Here is a 20,950-nt window from a genome sequence, read left to right as displayed (position 1 = left end):
ACCACCTTGTAAATAACTGAACACAAACTTACCAGCCTAAATTGCTTAATCGAATGTGACGCTTTGATATTAGGAATCAGTACTAGTAATGTACGGTTGAAGGATTCATCAAAGCTTCCACCTTAAAAAATGCCTTCGACCAGTTGACATACACTGCTTCCCACTGTCACCAGTTCCTTTGATAAAACATTGCATGAATTCCATCCGTTCCTGGTGCTTTTAGTGGGCTCATATAAAAAATGATTCCTTTTATTTCTTTATCTGTGATCGGTTTGCTTATTTTATCCAAAGTGTCTGATGTGCTCTGAGAGAAGTTTCCTATTCCATCGCTTCAGTTGCTTGTGTAGAGTTCTTTATAGAAGTCTACTGCCATCGCTTTGAGGGTTGCCTGGTCCGTGCACCATGTTCTGTGTGTAGCTGGAGCGAGGTTATATGATTCGTTCGTCTTCGTTGTATTGTGCTTGCATGGAAGAATTTTGTGTTTTTATCGTTTTTTTTTTTTAAGCAAATTTTTATCGTTATGTTGGATCCATCTGTTTCTGGACTTTTGGAACCAAAGAGACTCTTCATATCGCGACATTTCATCTAACTCCAATCTTGGTTATTTCTCAAGAGTCATCAACTGTTCCGAATGGCATTGTTGAAGTACTTTGTCGATTCCCCCTTAAAACAAGCTAGTAATTCTTTCTTTTTCTTGTCGATGTGTCCAAATACGTTTGTATTTCACACTCTGACATTCTTCTGGAATCGTGCTATATTTGCAGTAGCATCCCCATCTTTATCCCAAATACTGGCCAGTAAACCTTCAAAATGAGGATGCTCTTGCCATGGCAATTTAAACACTTATTAACACATAATATCTTGTTATCAATCTTTTAAATACTAATTATATAAATAAATTAAGATTATAAAATAAAAGAATTTGTTAAAACATGAAAAAGAATAAAATACTAATTTTTTAAAAATTATATTAATAAAAATAATGTAAACTAATTATAACAATAAAATAATTAGTTAAATAATTAGATTTAATTATTTCTTTATATGACACACTTAATTCGACCAACTCGTATCATATGTCTAGTTTTAATAGATAAACCTTCTTTTTACCTACACAAAACATCAAACTAGAAACATATTTAATTGATATCGAACAATTTATCACTTAAATTAATTCGGTGGTATTTATAATTATGTATTATAATATTTTGTATAAGATATTATTATATCAACGACATTCATTCAAGTGTCGGATAGAGCTGCAAGTTGCAAGAAATGAAGAATCCCAACACAAGGAAATTAAGGGGAATAAAAAGAAATGATGGCAAAATCTTAATGAATGAGCAATCTCTGTCCTGTCAGACATTTTTAACCTCTTGCGTTGTGTTTTTCTTCTTCAAATACATTTCTTTGACTTTGTCTTTCACACCTGTCTGCATCACACTCTTCCTTCTATATGCTGTAGACAGCTATGTCAAAACCCACTGCTGTTTTATGTTTTTACTGTTCTTGTTTTCATTTACAGATTCTCGCTCAAAAGATTGGATTTTTTTAAACACTTTCGGACAAATTTGAGCTGCCAACAAATTTCATCGCTTTCATGTTCTTTTGTTTGTCAAAAACAGTCGAATAGAGTGTGTGACGGTGGTTTTTTTAGTGTGGTTTTACGTTCAAAGAACAATAATGTCGGCGGCCATCGTGGGCCACCTCTATCTTCTCTTTCTCCTCCTCCTCTCCGCCATTTCGACGGCCACTTCTGTCCGCTATCATCGCCGCCTGCTCCACCAGCCTTTTCTGCCCTTTACTTCCTTTCCACCAGTCTATCCTCCTTCTAGCGCTTCCGCTACACACCCGCCGCGACAGCAGCAACCCAAATATCCTTGCGCCACCACTCCCCCTTCCACTACTCAAAAGCCTTTCTTTCCTTCATTTTCTTCCCCTCCGCCGCTTCCGCCACCATCATCCACAGTACCAACATTTCCCGCCAACATCTCCTCCTTACTCGTACCCCATTCTCCCTCACCATCCTCCCACCGCCGATACATCATCCTCATCTCCCTCTCCTCCGCCCTCCTCGCGGCCGCCGTCATCCTCTCTCTCGTTGTCGTCACCCTCTTCTTCCTCAATCATAACAACCAGAACACTTCCTCCGACGATAAAGCTTCCCTTTCAGACTCCATTCCCTTATTCCCACCCAACATTACCCCCTCAGATGCCTCCCAAAAGCCTCCGGCTCCACAACCACCGCAACAACCGCCAAACTACGTCTCAACAAACCGCAGTTCGGAGTTTCTTTACTTAGGAACACTTGTCAATTCTACAGTAGACCCAGAAAAAGCTATCCTTTCTAGCAAAGGAGGTATCAACTTGGGAGTTTCATCTTCTCCTTATCAAAAGCTTGGTTCGCCGGACCTTAATCCATTGCCGCCATTGCCAAAAGTCCAAACTCTTCAAAGCGGAGAACAGTTTCTCCAAACTGAACAAATGAGTAGTTTTGAAAACGATATTGAAGATGAAGAAGATGAGTTTTTTTCGCCAAGAGCGTCTTCTGGTGGACGAGAGAGTCCACCACCAGTAAGAATAGAATCAAGTTCAAGAAAGGACTTTCATGGTGAGAACTTTGTCAGCCGAAACTTTAACTCAAGAACAGCTTCTCACCCTTTATCTAACTCTTGTTCACCTACAAATTCATTCTTGAACTCGAGCCCTTTGAGTCAAAGATCCAAGTCTCCAGATGCCGTTGTTCCCGTCTATACAGACAGAGTAAAAAACTCATCTTCACCTTCATCATCTTCGTCTTCAGATACGTACTCACCGGATAGATGTTCGAATTTTTCGGGGCAGAACAAGGAATCTCCATCAAAGGTTGCGCTTAAGAAGCTTCCGCCACCTCTCCTCCTCCGCTTCCTCCGTCGCGTTTTTGGGAAGTTCCTGTGGCGGTGAGCTCTGTTATGGAAACTAATTCAAGGGGGCTCCGATTCTTGTTGCACCCTCTAGGCCAATGGCTGTAAATAAGCCATTGAAGAAGAATGAAGGCTTAGAGAAAAGTGAAGAGACCCCAAAACCGAAGCTGAAGCCTCTACATTGGGATAAAGTTCGAGCGAGTTCAGATCGGGCCATGGTGTGGGATCAGATAAAAGCGAGCTCTTTTCAGTGAGATACTCCGCTATCTTACTTTATTAACAATTAGTTTAGTGTTGTTGGCTTTTTCGTCCGAATAATATATCAAGTTTGCTTATATTTTATTCTTCTTTTGGTGTTGAATTACTTTTATGTCTATGTTTATTTCATTTTGAATGTTTTGTTAAGCTGTAGAATGCTATAATGATGGTTGCAGGTTGAATGAGGAAATGATTGAGGCACTGTTTATGGTGAATAACCCAAATATGGCCTTGAAAGATATGGCTCAGCGGCCGATTGTACATGCTGGGAACCCGGAAAATCATGTGCTTGATCTGAAGAAATCTCAAAACGTTGCCATTTTATTGAGGGCACTAAATATGACCATCGATGAAGTCTGTGAAGCGCTTATGGAAGGTAGTATTAATTTTTCATGGCAAATACAATTTCCCTTCTATATACATTTTGATGCCTCCGCTCCGGTGGTAATCTGTGGAGAACATAGCACTGTATTTGATGTTCTTAAAGTGGTTCTTTGCATCATCACTTGCTTCATCCTTACCTTATTTCTGTCCCCATCCTGGCCTTCAATTTTATCTCTAAACCTCTTTATATTCCTTTGCAAACAGGCAATTCAGACACTCTTGGGACTGAACTCTTGGAAAGCCTATTAAAGATGGCTCCAACTGAAGAAGAAGAGCGTAAACTGAAGGAGTTCAATGATGAATCCCCTTTTAAGCTAGGTCCAGCTGAGAAATTCCTCACGGCTGTGGTTGACATACCTTTCGCCTTCAAGAGGGTCGATGCTTTGCTCTACATCGCTAATTTTGACTCTGAAATTGAGTACCTGAAAGGGTCTTTTGAAACTTTACAGGTAAGTAATATACGAAACCTTATGCTTGGATTTAACCCTATGATTTGTAGTCTTATGGTAATCAAGCTCCATGTCAAAGAAAGCCGCTTTTAGTCGGTAACAAATTGGGGGCAACCATGCATTATTTCACCATTTTACTTTAGATAAAGCTTCATGCTGCACGAATTCATGATCTCGACGACCTTTTCATAGCTGTTACTCTTATATTCCAGTCTTGTATTGCTTTAAATGAAGGATTTCGATATTTCAATTTACCATTTTGTGGCAATTCTCAAACGGATACAACTTGTTTCTCCTCTGCAGGCTGCTTGTGAAGAGTTGAGAAACAGTAGAATGTTTCGTAAGCTTTTGGAGGCAGTGCTCAAAACTGGGAACCGCATGAACATCGGCACCAACCGTGGCGATGCCCATGCCTTCAAGCTTAACACGCTCTTAAAGCTTGTTGATGTAAAGGGGACTGATGGGAAAACCACACTTCTGCATTTTGTTGTGCAGGAAATCATCAGAGCCGAAGGTTCTCGCCTTTCTAGTGCCAATCAAAATCTGAAAGCTGAGAAAACCCAGCAATCTGATTTTCAGGATGATGTTGAATATAGGAAGCTTGGCCTGCAAGTAATTTCTGGTCTAAGTGGCGAGCTAACTAATGTGAAGAAGGCTGCTGCTATGGATTCCGATGTTCTCAGCATCGATGTTGCAAAGCTTGCTACCGGTATCTCTAAAATCAGAGAAGTTATAAAGCTAAATGAAGGGATTGCTCCGAAAGACAGTAGCCTTAATTTCTCGGAATCAATGAACGAGTTCCTGAAGAAGGCAGAGGAAGAGATTGTAAGAATCCAAGCCCAATACAGAGATGCTCTCTCTATGGTGAAGGAATTAACAGGGTATTTCCATGGGAACTCTGCCCAGGAGGAAGCTCATCCATTCCGGATCTTCACAGTCGTAAGGGATTTCCTTTCCATTCTTGATCGAGCGTGCAAAGAAGCTGCAAAGGTCAATGAGAGAACGATATACAGTTTGACACGGCCGTTACCAAATCCTCCAATCTTTCTTGGACTCAGCGTGAGGCAGCATTACAGTTCCTCCGACGATGAAACTCCATCATAGTTTGTGATAAATGTCCCACATTTACATGTTTGTGGGTAAATCTCATCATATGGTTAGATGTCCAATATCCAACACTCCCGTTTCAATTGCAGCTGTCAATGCAAATTCCCTTGTGAACAAATTTCATCACATATATATCATATAAAATATTATATCAGAAGCTAAATATAGTATAGCTATAAGGTTGAATCTATCTTGTAAAGAAATTAGTGACTCTCAGTTGAAGCTTATGTTCAATGATAGAAGTAGAACTCTATTGTATTTCTGGAAATTAATTAATCAGCTTTTGGCTGATTAGGATGGAAAATTCTCCATCATTTCATCTTGAGAACAAGTTTGTGTGTTGAATTACAAGCACTGGGTTTATTAGAGTTTGATTCAAATGAATCTGTAAAGCATCGTACTTGTGTTGCTCCACAAAATGCCTTAAAACAAAGATGTTCAAGTTTATTCTCTTTCCTATTAGGAAATCTCCTCAAGTATGCCTATTGGGACGTCAGCATCCATTCGTTCGAGCACCCTCCGAGCTTCAATCCTCAACAGGACCGGTCCAATGAGTTTTAATATCCTGAGCGAGATAATAATTTTATGCCCCTATACTTGTACCATATAATAGACAAAACATAAATAATTTTTTTAAAACAAAAATGTAATAGAAATTATAGTCAAACAATATCAATGTTAATACAAACTAAAACCTAAAGGCTACAAATATCACCTAAAACAATGCATTCGTGCATTTTTTGAAGTAAAAACATCTATTATTTTACGATAATCAAGACTTTGTAAAAATTGACTTTTGATGTTTAGTAATCCGTTCAATCTATCTTGAGTCATCGTGCTTCGAAGATAGGATTTCAAGAACTTCAATTTTGAAAAAATTCTTTCCGCGGAAGCAACCGTAATGGAATTTATAATGTTACTATAGTAATTCAATATTTTTAGTAATAAATAATTACTTTTAACAAATTTAAATCGATAAAGCTGATTATGAGTCAATTTGATTTGAAACTAGAAAAACATTTAAGTCTAATTTGATTTGACACTAAAAGCTAGAAAATGCACAAACAAGATCAATAATGCATTGCGGTCAATGATTAGAACACTGTATTCTGGCTTAGGCCCGAAAAGAGCTGAAAGTATCTTCCGACTTTCCGAAGGCTGGAGAAACCGGTGGAAGAAGCATGATATTGTCATGATTCCAACAAAATACGGCGCATCATTTACAACTAAGTTCTTTAATTAGGTATCATGGAATATTTTATATTTAGGGTTGTCTTTAATCAAGTACTATGCATGTATTTCTGTTGCTTGTCAAGATGACTACAGTTTTCCTACTTAAAAATATAACAATATACAAATAAAGTATCTTTTCAATGGCTGTAGGCGGCAACTCTTGTTAATGTCTACATTGATGGAACTGTTTTAGTTACACACGGTGGCGTTGAGATGGGGCAAGGCTTATATACAAAAGTTGCTCAAGTTGTTGCATATGCAGTCAATATTCCTCTCACTTCAGTCTTTATATCAGATACAAGTACTGACAAGGTAGAAAACTAAGATTGCAATTCAACAATCTTTCTTTTTTATGGTTTATTTGATTTTTTGCAATAAACTATTTGTCTAATTCCATGTTGCATCCGTCTTCTGCTGGTCAGGTTCCTAATGCTGCTCCAACAGCAGCTTCTGTTAGTTCTGATATGTATGCCCCTACATGCTGTCCTGGGTCGTCGCCCATCTGGACATGTATTAGGCCGGCCCTGATCCTCAATCCCTCTTTCATGGCCTCGGGGCGGACGGTAAATGTGAATTGTGGAGTAGAATTTGTTGGATACCTATTCAAGTCGGATAATATTTTATCTATCTAAACACTAAATTTAAGAAATAGCATAAGAGAACACAATCTTTGGAAGTTATTAACTATCATTTTGCAACTCCAACTAGCTTTTGATGTTCTATCTGGGACTTCAGACCATCTAAGATGATCAAAGTGCATGCATATAATCTCTTATACAACAATGTCGAATTCTATTGTTCCTTATTTTCGTTTACAGAAAGGGGTCTAGACAGCGATAATTATGGTAACTCGATCACTGCACCTTAACTCGCCTTGTGACCTGAGCTACAACTTCCACATTTATCAGAGGTTCCATAGGGTTCTCAAGTTCTGTATATAAAACACATGACTTGAAACTGAGGAAATTTCCAACGTCGACCTGCATTAGCCAAGAAAAATCATTAAAAAAGGTCTTGTTCCCTTGATCATTTCATATATAAATAAAACGAAAGATTTCATCGTAAATTTCAGCGCAGCTTTCCACATAATTGATCCATTCGGTTGGGTCTGCATCAACTTAAGAACAGCTGCATGCATGAGTTTCTTTAAAACTCATGTAACGTGGTGTCAAGATTAGTTACTGCAAAGGTTTATTCAGAACTTAACAGTTGTATCTACTTACAGGTTTGAAGAAATCAACATGATCGACTTCTGCAAAACAAGGTGCTAAACCAGCAAACGCGTAAGCATTCGTGAAGGCTAGTTCAGATGCTTTCCGCATAAAAAATCATCCAAAATCGACCATGAATATTCCTTTGTTGTGGTTGGCACACCAATGAATTCTCATGACAAGTATCTCTTATAAGAATGCTATCTCTGTCCGCCAATGCCGGCATGTCGCAGAAAACTCGCCCTTCAGCCAACAGTATGTTACGTCGGTCTTCATCTCCGTCATCAGTATCCTCCTTTTGTGCTGCTCTCTTCTGCTTCTGTCCACAGCAATTTTTCATGTTCAGTTTCGGGCAATAACTGGTTAAGTGGAGCTGATTTTCTGTCTTGGAGTCACGAGCAACGAACGTGAAGTTAGCCACAAGAGAAACTGAATCCGAGGGATCCGGAGAATCTTCAAAATGAAAAAGAACATCATATATAGAGAAAAGCATAAAAATCAGTTCACTCAGCAACATCTGTGTATGATATATCTAAAACGTTAGCATTCATACAGTATAAAACTATAAATATCCCGAGTTTACGATATCGATATTTCGAAGTTGAAACAGATGCTGCAAGCTTCCTACAGAGAGTAAACGGGCCACCAAAAAACCAGATATGTTGAGTCAGAGAGCAAAAACAACTGTGAACATTGATGTAAAGGCCTAAAGGTATGGAGTTGAGTGAAAAATCTTTGAAAGAACAAATAACATTTCAATAAGTGTTATAGCTGAGCTGCTAATTGTCATTGCAAGATGATAAATTCATCAGAGCTGAAGGTTCTCGCCTTTCTACCTATCTCAACAAGCCAAACTCTCTGTTACTTCCAAATATCAGAGATTAACACAAGGTTCCTTCTATTAATCTTTGGGGTTAATGTCATAATGCCTATGATCAATCAATGATTGAGTGATATGCAACATGGATGATCAAAACAGGCCAAAAGCATGCATCTACAACCAAGAACATCAACAACGGAAACTTTCGAACTCGAACAACTTCTAGGTTATCAATGTACCAGAATAGTAATCAACTCGATCTAGCTGCAAACTCAACTTAAAATGATCATTTTTTTATTTCAAGAAGGCAGCCATAGGAGAAAGGACATATTCAGAACCATAAGAAACAAGTAGACAGACACACATGTAAATGAAAACTATCAGCAGCAAACTCAACTTAAAATGATCATTTTTTTATTTCAAGAAGGCAGCCATAGGAGAAAGGACATATTCAGAACCATAAGAAACAAGTAGACAGACACACATGTAAATGAAACTATCAGCAGCAAACTAGCCTTTCCTCTTCACTACATGATGTTGATTGAGTTATTGCCAGCTGAATCTCCATTGATGATCTCCCAACCCATGTAACAGCCCCGGAGATTTCCAAATAGGCCTTGTTGCACCATCATCTTTCCTACAGTGCTAGTTCAAAAGCAAACAACAAGTTACTGAAAGTATGAAATTAAGTACCAGCACATCATTGAATGCATATATATTTCACCGCATTTCAAGCACTATAATCACCATTCACCAGTCTAAACTCAAACAAGCAGAATATAGAATATAGATAACAAAAGATTGTTATATTTCCTACCTTATAGGAGATGGTTCCGGCTAGAGCATCAAGATCCTCAAGCAATTTCCCCATCCTCATCTTTAAATTAAATTAAAGATGTTAAAACAATATGTTTTATACAAATTACTTTCTTCCTTTACAACATAGATATGTTAATGCCAATTCTTGTATCTCAATTTTGTTTTACTTTTTAAATGCCTTTGGTTTTTGAACGTGTTACCTAACTTAATGTTAAAAAATCATGGATTTAAGGTAACATTCAAGAAAACTCTTGTAAAACTTTGTGATAAATTTTTCGTGTTTATTTTATTAAAAATAGAATAACAAAAAAAATATTATACACTATATCATTAAATGATCTTAAAATATTTACTTTTTGAAAATTTCTTTTTGTTAACTATTTTTAATAAAATATACAGACTCTAAACTCTTGAACGTGATCGGATTATAGTATGTATCTATTTATATGGCCACTAGCTACTACGCTGTACTTGAATTTTTTTTGGTTAAGATAAAAAAATAGTTTATTATTGATTAGACATATATGAAAAATCGTGTAAAATTTCTAATTATAATTTAGTTTGTAAATGATTAGTTTTTTTATTAATAATTGTAAGAAAATATTTTAATTATAATTTATTTTACTTTTACGACTATGTTTGTAAATATTTATCTTTTATTTTTAATAAAATCTAGTTACTTTCTATAAAACAATTAGATAATTAAAACTCTAAAACGTATATCTATTATGAATAGATTAATCAAATAAACTTATTTTTTAAATTAAAATACTGTTTACAATTATAATAACAACCTTATTTTTGGAAACCTAAATGAACCCTTGATAAAATTTATAATTTATACAATATATTGTAAAATAAACTAAGTTAGCAAACACTATTAATACAATCTTTCTTTTAAAGTCGCAGGCTTTTTCTCTTCCATAATTTCTCTCCCAAACTAAGTCATAAATAATTAACAGCCTAACAATTAAACAATCCATAAGCTGCTGCCAAGTCATCAATACTTGCTTGCTGCGGTTAAAGTCATTCTTTACCGACTTTGACTTTGATGACTCCTAATCTTCTATATGCTGTCATTTCGTCTGTCTGTTGACACTTACCCTCAAATGTCACTTTTCATTCGAAGGCTTTTTTTTCTTTCGATCTGTTGAATATGCCCACTTTTTGAATATGTCAGTTGACTTTTGATTATGTAGTTGATAAATTTTGCATTTTTATTCTTCATTTGCTCTCATATAAAGTAACACTTTATACCAATGTGTTTGTTTTTGCAGTAGGAGACTGAATTATTTGTACAAGATATTATATTTTTTGTCAACATAAATTAGAGTCGTTTTTTCTTGTGCTAAACTTAGTTCGTTCAAGATATTTTTTAATTTGATTGCTTGGAAAATGCACGCTACAAAGGTTATATGTTCTGCTCTATATATCGAAAGAGCCACCATTTATTGTTTCTTTGAAGAAATTAAAAATATTATTGAACCAACATGATATAAATATATTCAAGTGTTTTTCCGATTATCTAAATCTCATGCATAATAATTAGATATTTTAAAATTCCAACGATACTTTTAAACAATTTTCAATTCACGATTATCTTCTAGGAGTGAGTATTCGATCGAGTCGAGTCAAGTCAAAAAAAATTGAGTTGTTCGAGTTGACGAGTCATATTTTATAACTTGAACTTAACTTGTAATTTTTTTAAGTCGAGTTTAAGAAATTTGAGTCAAGTTATTGGAGTTTTATTATAATTAATATAATGTATATATATATATATATATATTCACATTATAATGTTATTTAATATATCAAATACAATGTAAAATTATGAAATATATTCATAATATTATATTTTTAAAAATGTATTCTGATGGTAAAATATTGATAATTCAAGTTAACTCAAATAAATTGATTCGAATAATTCAAAATTAAAAAAAAATAAAAAATCTTGAGTCAAATTTTATCTTCTACCAGAATGACTACTAACTTGCAGTTATCCATTTTGAAATTTGTTTCACGTACTTTCTTTAAATATACATATTATATCTTCCATTTGCTTGATTGACTGCAAGAAATTTAATTATCCAAATATACATTCACAAGTGCAAATGGTTGATTGATATTTGCCTTATTTTTAAATAAAATTCCAATATGTTCAATAGAAAACATTATTCGACCCTGAATTACATAAAAAAAGGAACATCTTTTTTAATATGTGTTGCGGGGGGCAAGTGCTTCAACTATGTAACTATCTTATAATAATATAATGGTTTAATACGTGTTTTGGCCTCTGATCTAGACCTTAAACTACAATTTGACCTCCGACTTCCTTGGGTTCAATTTGCCTCTTAACTTTAATTTTGAGATGCAATTTGACCCCCAGCTTTTTATTGGGTGTAATTTGATCCCTGGCTTTGGTTTAAATTTGAAATGTTGCTCCTAAATTTGGCTTTGGTTTGACCCTTTCAATTTGACCCGCCTTAATATGAATTCCCATCAACCTTAATGAAATAATTGAATTTGTATTAAACTAAAAACTGAAATATAAATCTTAATATTTTAGATAATTTTAAATTTATAAATAAAATTTTCAATTATTATTTTAAAATTGTATAAAAGATAATAAGGGGTTATATTGCATATCAAAACTAAAGTTAGGGGTTAGATTGCTTCAACTCCTTTTAACAATGCCGGTTCACTCGTAAATGAGCATCTTCTAGCTGCGACAGTTATCGTAAAAACACTGATGACGAAGAAACGTCTCAAACTGGATCAAATCGATTCATAGATGTAATTCAGTCATCTTTCCACCTTCTTCCCCAAAGAGGGGATTCGTATTATAATAAAGCTGAGGGTATATATCAGGTTTCTGTATGTTATAATAAAATTTCAAAAAACACAAAACAGAATACGTCCTAAAGTTTAAGAAATCAAGACTGAAAAATAAATAAAGAACAAGAAGGAATTAAATAGAATATTGAATCAGAAAGAACGTAGCGAAGAGGTATTTTTTTATCATATGAAAAAAACTTGATCATCACCCTTCAATTTCTTTCATCATCTTCGTAACCAAAATCAAACAAAAATAGCAAACTGAAAATGAAAGCTTTAAAATCATGGCAAGAGAAGAAAATTAAAGCAATTTTAGGAGCTTAAACCCTAACCAAGGAAGAAACAATGATGGAAAAGAATGGCGGCCAGGCTTGGCTTTTATACAGAGATGGATTGAAGCCCTAGAAAGAAACGGCGTCGCCCCATTCCGTCTGATTGTTTGGTTATCGGGATAGGATTATTCTGCAGTTATAGGTTGAACAAATTTTTTAAATAATATTTAAAATTTGATTTATAAAAAAGTAAATTAAATTAAAAATTATTTTTAAAATGTGTTTTTATAATACTCAATTTATATTTAAATAATAATTTTACTTAAATTAAATAAAACTTAAATACATAAATACTCGTAAAATGCATATAAACTTAAAAAAGTTGGTGTATAAAGCGAGTTTTCTGGAAAGAAAGACGTAGCAGCCCTTGAACAACTTCCTCTGAACTTCTTAAGTAATTTTAATTAAACCTCGTAACTTTTCAATCCTTTCAATTGAGATTCAAATTTCATAATAATAATTTTTGGGTATAGTTTCGGGACATTACAGGTCCTGAGCCCATTTTGTTGAAAGATTAATCGCGTATACTCAGTTTAGTTTTTTAAGTTTTATGCGATCAAACGAAATCATGGAAAGTGTACATCTTTACATATTATCATGATAAACAATGTACATGTATAAGGTTGAACTTTTGCTCTTAATGGATTCATAACCCATAATTTGAGTGATTCTAGTGAGACTAACTTGATGAATCCACAAGTGTGAAAGAATGAGTTTTTATGTTATTAATGAGTAAATAGGTTAAGATTTGAGTGGTCTTTTTGAGACAAACTTGATGAATTCACCAAATATTTAAAATTAAGAGGTTGGGTTTACAAAATGATCTTAATGGTTTCATATATATAATTCAGATGATCTATGTTGAGATAAACTTGATAAAATCACGAATACAAGTGTGAAGAACTAACCACCTTCTATGAAAGACTTTGAACTATCTTTCTACACTATTTACCAACATCCCGAGGTTTATAGGCTAAATTGTTGATACATCGTAAAACTCATTTGGAGAATTCACTCCTATTTTAACAAGTTTTAGATTAATTAAATTATTAAGAGAATAATTTCTTATTTCACTATATATTAATTCCATACACTTTCATTAGTATTTAAACAATTAATTTCGTTGTTACTATTTTTTATTTTTTTAAAAATTTATATCTTCACGTTAATGGGAGATTGTGGGATGATGCACATGAAAAAAATATGATAATATTTTAAATAAGATTTTCTCCTATTTTAAGTAGATTTTAGAGACAATTAATATTTTTATGATAATCATTTTCGTCTTATTTATTGATTTATTCTTGCTTTTACCCTTATAAATACTAAATTCCAACTTATTATTTTACACATTGAAATTGTTTATTTCTCTACGATTTATATTTTATCTTCCAAAAGAGCAACGAGTTTCACTTTCACTCGGGTATATAAAGAAAGATTGTATTTACTTTGGGAGACAATATCCATTTTTAGAATCACATCAATTCAGACGAAATTAATTATAAGTAAATAAAATTTATCACAATATGAATTATATTATTTTTCTTTATTTATTATTATTGTTTTTAATAATCAATACTAACCATATTACTTTATAGCAATAACTTTACTAACAATAATGCATATATATACAATTGGGTTGAAATTTGAGAACAACTTCCCTAATCATTTGTTTGTTAAAAAAAATATTGTATATTTCCTGGATTGAGCTGACTTTAAATATAACATGGTGTGGGGTGCAAGAAGTAGCAACTAATAACTATTTTATTAATATAGTAAGCTAATTACTCTATTGGAAACTTAAAATCATTTTCTTTGCCATAATCAACTCTTGTGGAATTAAACTTGCTAATTGGCCGACACTTTTCTTTTAAAATTATTAGATTAATATCTTAAATAAAGGTCTAATTTATTAAAGATTGTTCAAACAAATATATAATCTTTCAAGAGGTTAAGTGAAAATTTAATATTATTTAAATAAATGAATTTATTAGATTGACATTATACGGTAGTATCTGTTCGAAATTCTCTCAGTCAATTAATAATGAATGCACACACTCTGCAAATATCGTTGTTTGAACTCGAGACTAGAACAATATTTTTTTAACTACTGAAATCGATTAATCGATTGAATACGATAATGAAAGGTGGCGTAGGGCGCAAGGGATGTTTTTATTTGTTAATACGTAACCTATATTATATATATAGTTAAATTTGAATTCATTCATATCTTCATCTCCTTGTTTTAGCTTCTCCTTGAAGGGGTAAATTGGAGTTGATTAAAGGTATGCTTTCGCTTCCATATATCAGCATCAATTTCTCAGAATTTTATTCATTTTTCAAATATGAATTGGCCCCGAACTAGCAGTTCTAATTGAGTTTGTATAAATGGCAGTAATTTCTTCATCAACTAGGGGCAGAAATCATAGGTACAGACTCCATGGGAGCCAATCTCATAGAAATTGAAGCAGTAGCAGTTGACGAAGATGAAGGCGACACCAAGTGTTTGAAAGAATGTGCAAGTGGGAACTTGGTTGAGGAACCGAAAACGGATGTTGTGGATGAAGATCATGTCTGCAACAAGGTTCACAAGTTTTATTTCGTCAAGGATTGGCCCTACAATAACCAAAAACAAAAATCGAAAAACTGGAGAGGTTTATTCAGAAACTTGATCAAGAAAGAAATTCGATCCGGGTACCAAAATTGGTAAGCAATGAGAACTCTGATTTCCAATAGAATTTGATTTCTATCATTCATTTATATATGGCGGATCTTGATGACAGTCACAAGTTTTCTATGGTAAATTACTGATGCGCCTAAGACGTCAAGGGTCGGACCTTGATTATGCAATGAGCTGCTCCCAAGGAATATTGAATGATCTTGAAAAAGCATTCAACCGCTCCAATTCCCACAATAATTCATATAAAACAGGTTCAAGCTCTCCATCAAATCTTAATTTTCATGTAAGAATGAAGTGCCTGATTCTATAACTCAGTATTTGTACACAAATTTTGATCAAATGACTCTTTTATCTCTGTCATAACCTCATTTTTCGGATTCAGATCAATTCGCGACTTCTTGCATTGCACGGAAGCAGTACAAAGTTGGCAACGGAGAGGGAACTTTTAAAACAGACCTCGACGACTCGAACTCCATTACCGGCCGATGCTAATACTCATTGTGATTCAATTCATTTCAAGGAAATGATTAATGGTTTCGTAAGAACTTTCGAACTTGTTCACGTAAATTATAAAAAATCAGATGGGGATTGTTTTGTGTGGAATGGAATAATGTTGAAAACATTATGGAATCTCATTGTCTGGTTTTATGGGAAACTTCGATGCAGATTCAGTGGTTTTATGAACGAAAGCAAGGTGATGCTAGGTACAAGAATTTCTTCAAAGAGTTCAAACGCTTAGAAAAGAAAATGGAGAAATCTATTGCTGCTACTACTCTACAGGGACAGATATTGAATCCTTGGACTTCAAGAAACACCAGAAAGGAGTACATCACTGTAAGAAAATCCTATTCCTATTGTGTCCCATCATTACTTTAGTAGCAAGTTATCCAAGTTAAAGTGTCAAATACAGATATATATTGAATAAAATATAATTGAAGGGTAAGCATCCTATTGATTTGGTTTCGAATCGAACTCGTTGAATCAAATTGATTAGCTGAAACCCCATCTTATTTTCTATCGATTAGTTCGATCTATACGGTTATCAATGAACCACTTATACAAAAGTCTTTAATCACTCTACTTGTGGTTCAATCGACTGTGATATTGGTGATCGATAATTATTATGTTTATCTGTTGTTGCAGGCTCGCAGCTCATAAAAGGGTTATATGAAGAAATAGAAAAAGACCAGAAAGAAAAGACGGCTGAAGTTAAGCAAGAAGAGACAGACGAGAAGATTGCAGAGATGCTAATGTGGGCACCTCAACTTAATGATAGCCAGGGGTCTGCATACAAGATATTATCCGATCCAAAATTTTAGATATCCGAAAATTTGTATCACTAAAAATGTGATTAATATCAGATCTAAAAATCCGATATTCGAAATTTTGGATCGAATATGTAACACCCCAACCTGTACCCGACCCGGATACGCGTCCGAGATGTCACATTAACTTTTAAAAACGATATTCTTACAAAATAACAAAACATTTGAACTTATTTTAAGAAAATACATCATATATTGTTCAATTGTATTTGGTATAAAATTTTGAGGTAAAAACGTATTTATGAACCATAAAACGTATAAATTTATAAAAATCAAATGTTTCATCTGTATAAAATTACCATTTATATACATATTTAAAACATTACAAAATTCAAACATATGAATTTACAAAACCAATTAAAAATATCGGATTCAAATCTTTGTTTACATGCCAACCATTATGAGTATTATGAAATACATACTATTAACTTCTTTTCTGATATGATCTTTGGAAAGGAGAAACTGACATGTCTTGTATAACTTTTACCAATCTTCCTCTTCTCGAAACCTACGCGTGAAACAATCACACGCTAAGTTGTTGACTTAGTGAGGCATATAAAACATAATTATATGCTAATTGTAAGTTCTACAATGCATGAACATTGATATTACCTTATCATACCAAAGCATATATTATTTTCTGTAATATATACATACATGCACATATTATGTAACGTAACATCATTAACATGCTTATCATTTCTCATTTTATCATCACTAATTTCTTTATATACCATATCATCATATAATGTAAACTCTAAATCACACCATTGCATAAACTATTACCAATCTCATATAACAAATACATTTCACTTAGGAATACACACAATATCACATATGAATCTTGTAAATACTTTTGATGTCTTTTTATAGGCCCATGTACATTACTGAGAACTTAAGGTATGTGAGTACTGTGAGGTTGTGCACTATGTTGTCACCACAGATCGTATAAATTTGCACCGTAGTGCCACGTAGAATTTACACCGAAGTGCCGCATAGAAATACACCGTAGTGCCATATAAGATTGTCCATAAGGACCACATATAAATTCCTTAAGAATCATATACATATACCAAGGATCAAGTAGGTGTCTCAAAAGACCTCATACATGCTCCAAAGAATACATATACGTCTCAAAAGACCACGTAAAATTGTCCCGAATAACTGCATAGACCCTCTACTCTTGGCATGCCAACTATACCTCTAGATCTCATGACACATAACATGGGCATTATCTTCCATATTTATTACATATTCATATTGGCACATAGTTCACTTACACGTAGAACATTTTTATATGATTCATATTAACATGTCACATAGCTTATACCTTGTTCTTATGTCTTCTCATAGACATATATTCTTTCTCACGTAGTCACATAGATCAATACCATATAACATATATCACATGTGCATGTAATCATATAAATCATATCATATAACTTATATTGTTTCTCATGTGTTCATGTAAACATGCATGTCATATTATTTTCACATATGTTCATATATACATCATATAATCCTTTCCTATAGTTCATATTTTATTTTCACATATAGAATATCACATAAATCACATAGCACATGTAAGCACATATCAGTTCATAATATCAAATATACATACATTTCATGTCATTCACATCCTTATAATCAATACTCCATACACTATAACTATTGGAAATAGACTTATCACAAGTCCAATTCCTTATAATCCTACAAACTAAAATGCACTCATAAGAATCATATGAATCATATAACATTTTAGGAGTCACTTCTTACCATATTAACTCCATCACTGACTCATCGCAAGCCAATGTTTTTTCAATAACATAAGTACAATTAAATTGCACTCACCTTAGCCTTGCTTTGATTCGATCCTAATTCTTTGATTATTCTGGAACTTGTTTAGGCTCAATTTCTACATAAATATAATATTTCAAAACAATTATCAGAAGCCTAAACCTCAAACTTGATGTTAATAACTTAAGCTAGTTTAATGAACCAAAATTCAAAAATTATTTTTTCTTTAGGGGGAATCGATACCCCCAGGGGGGAATCTATAACCCTGCATAATCTGGAATTTTCGTTCAAGCCCAGAAAATCATTGTTCATGCACGAAAATTCACTATATCAACTTAAATTCTTCATGTTTCATTCCTTTTCATATTCTTAACTCAAATATACGTACTTAAACTAATTTCTACTCATATATCTCATCTTAAACCTCAAAATCTTCTCCTCTTTATGAACTTCAATAATATACCAAATATTCAATATACTCTAAATTCAATTCTATCACTTCATATCTCTTAATTAAACTGATGACAAGTCAAATTTAACTTCAAATTCAACTTATCAACTCTTTTCCGGAAATTCATTGAGAAACTCATTCTCTTTAATCTTTCATAACTTCTTTATCTTTTGATTTTAAGATAACTTAAGCTTTCCTTAAGCTTAGTTATCATCTAATGATCAAAACTAACTCTTAAAATCAACAAATAATTGATTAACCAGAAAACTCACTTTTGAGATGGAGCGAAGAGAATTCTGGAAACCTTGTTTTTGGTTTCCTTCACCCCCACGTGTAAATATATATCCCTACTATCACATTTTTAATTCCTTAAATGATCAAATGACCATTTTGCCCTTTAATTCATTTAATAATTACTAATAACTTCAGGAAATATCTAAAAATAAATCATTTAACTATTCAACTATTCTACTTTAATCACCAAATTCTGAAAATTTACGATTTAGTCACTAACCCGTAATTTGGGATGTTACAGAATATCTGAATACCCGAATCTGAATTTTAACATAAAATTAATTTAACAAAAATTAAATGCATGAACATTTCCTCATTTTCCAACTGCATGATTGTTTTATGATTGTTTTTGTAACATATATTATGCTATTGCATGACCTGCTATTATTTCTTTTTTATTTCATTTTCAAAATATATTGCTGTTACTTAATACCATTGAAGAGATAAGATAATGAAAAAAGGTTGTAAATCTGTAAACAATTGAGTAAACAATGAATTTGAACTATTTTCTTATTTAATCAAAATCTGCAACAATAAAAAAACCAGCATCTCATTTTTTTTCTTTTTAGTCATTATTAATTATTTATGAATTGCAGTGGGGAGATTAGTATCCCTCTTCCTATTATCTACGGTGCGTAAGGTTGGTCTGCAGAACTTCTAGATTTTGGAGAAATTCAAATTAAGGGTTAAGTTATTTAGTTAGGGTAGAGCTGGCCGGTTGGATTAGTGGGTTAATTGTTTATTGAACCAGCTATTATACATTTTAAAGGTCTATTTTTAATCGGTCTTTTGAATAATTTAAAATTAAAATTTAGTCTATTCGTGTTCGATTCGATCATCAGATCTTTTAGGATATCTTATGATTGAACATGACTCAATTTGAAGAGATTGTTTTTATTGAATAATCACCTACGTCTATCAAGTATATATGTCAGATTGTATCTGCTTATAAAAAAGAATCTTGGGTATTGGTTCCAGAACTCTTTTTCAGTTCTCGTTCCAACACCAATTTTCATATTGATTTGTAAAACATCCGCAATTTGATTTATCACGCGCTTGAAATTTTATCGGACATCACAACAAACATTGTTGAGCACTACGCTCTCGGGTTTTCCCCTCTTCGTTGCTCCGTAGATCGTTTTGGGAGGCCTGTAACTACGATTTTATATTCATAACTACTTTATATAATTATGGTTACATGTATTTCTATCCACCCAAACATAATATCTAGTATCTTCTATATATGTGTCACCCATAGCTACTTTCTTCAATATGGTGATTTATGCAAATAATCCCTATACATTGTGTAACCCCAGACCAGCCTGAAAGTTTTGATCGAATCTAGACGGTCGCATGTCGTATGCATAAATTATTTCTAGGTTCAAAATTCACTTGAAATTCATTTCAGTGAATAAAAATACGAACAACGTGAAATACAAAATACACACGAGTGAAAATACATATCATCATAGGTCTGTATGAAAACATGTTCATAATAAAATATCAGTAGTACAAAACTTAAGCAGTGGTAAAACATGTGTCACCAAAATAACAGAGATAGGTGTAAGAAAATGCACAATAGTACAAAAATGGAGAATTACCGATCCTCTTGATGCTAAGTCTACTAGCTTACTGTCTAATAGTATTTGAAAAGTAAAAATTAAAGAGTGAGCTAAAAAGCCCATTGTGCTCATTGTGGCGTATAAAAACATACAAATAAATATTCGGTAAAAGTTAAGTATAAATAGGTTTTGAAAACATGAACATTATCCCCATCCGAACATTAGAAGGTTCATCCGAACATTAGAAGGTATAGGTTCCCCTGAACTATACACCCACTTGTACACCCGGTAAGGACCTTATATTGATAACATAAGGGTCTGCGATAAGGACTTACCCTGTGCACAAAGTAGAAGAGCTTGTGGTAAGGTCTTACAAGTCATAAACCAAGCCTAAATACTTCCTCCAATCATACCCCCAATAGTAAACATACATATATCTCGATGAAAATAGTGGTTTAATCCTTCAAAACATGAAAACATTACATTTTTC

The 20,950-nt window shown here is 33.3% G+C and overlaps 1 non-coding gene and 2 pseudogenes across 1 annotated transcript; 1 reads left to right on the top strand and 2 right to left on the bottom strand.

Annotated features, from left to right (window-relative positions):
* The first annotated feature begins 1,668 nt into the window (after positions 1-1,668).
* Positions 1,669-5,361, top strand: LOC120212672 (annotated as a pseudogene).
* A 1,391-nt stretch (positions 5,362-6,752) lies between these two features.
* On the bottom strand, positions 6,753-9,242 carry LOC120212753 (annotated as a pseudogene).
* A 2,920-nt stretch (positions 9,243-12,162) lies between these two features.
* Positions 12,163-12,256, bottom strand: LOC120212788. The gene has a single exon (XR_005524739.1). It is a non-coding gene; the product is annotated as a small nucleolar RNA R32/R81/Z41 (small nucleolar RNA).
* Between the last annotated feature and the right edge of the window lie 8,694 nt (positions 12,257-20,950).

The sequence above is a fragment of the Hibiscus syriacus genome, unplaced genomic scaffold, assembly GCF_006381635.1.
Source record: "Hibiscus syriacus cultivar Baekdansim isolate YM2019G1 unplaced genomic scaffold, ASM638163v2 tig00110015_pilon, whole genome shotgun sequence".
Classification (NCBI taxonomy): Eukaryota; Viridiplantae; Streptophyta; class Magnoliopsida; order Malvales; family Malvaceae; genus Hibiscus; species Hibiscus syriacus.
Note: the sequence above shows the minus strand (reverse complement) of the source record. Positions and strands in the feature narration are given on the sequence as shown.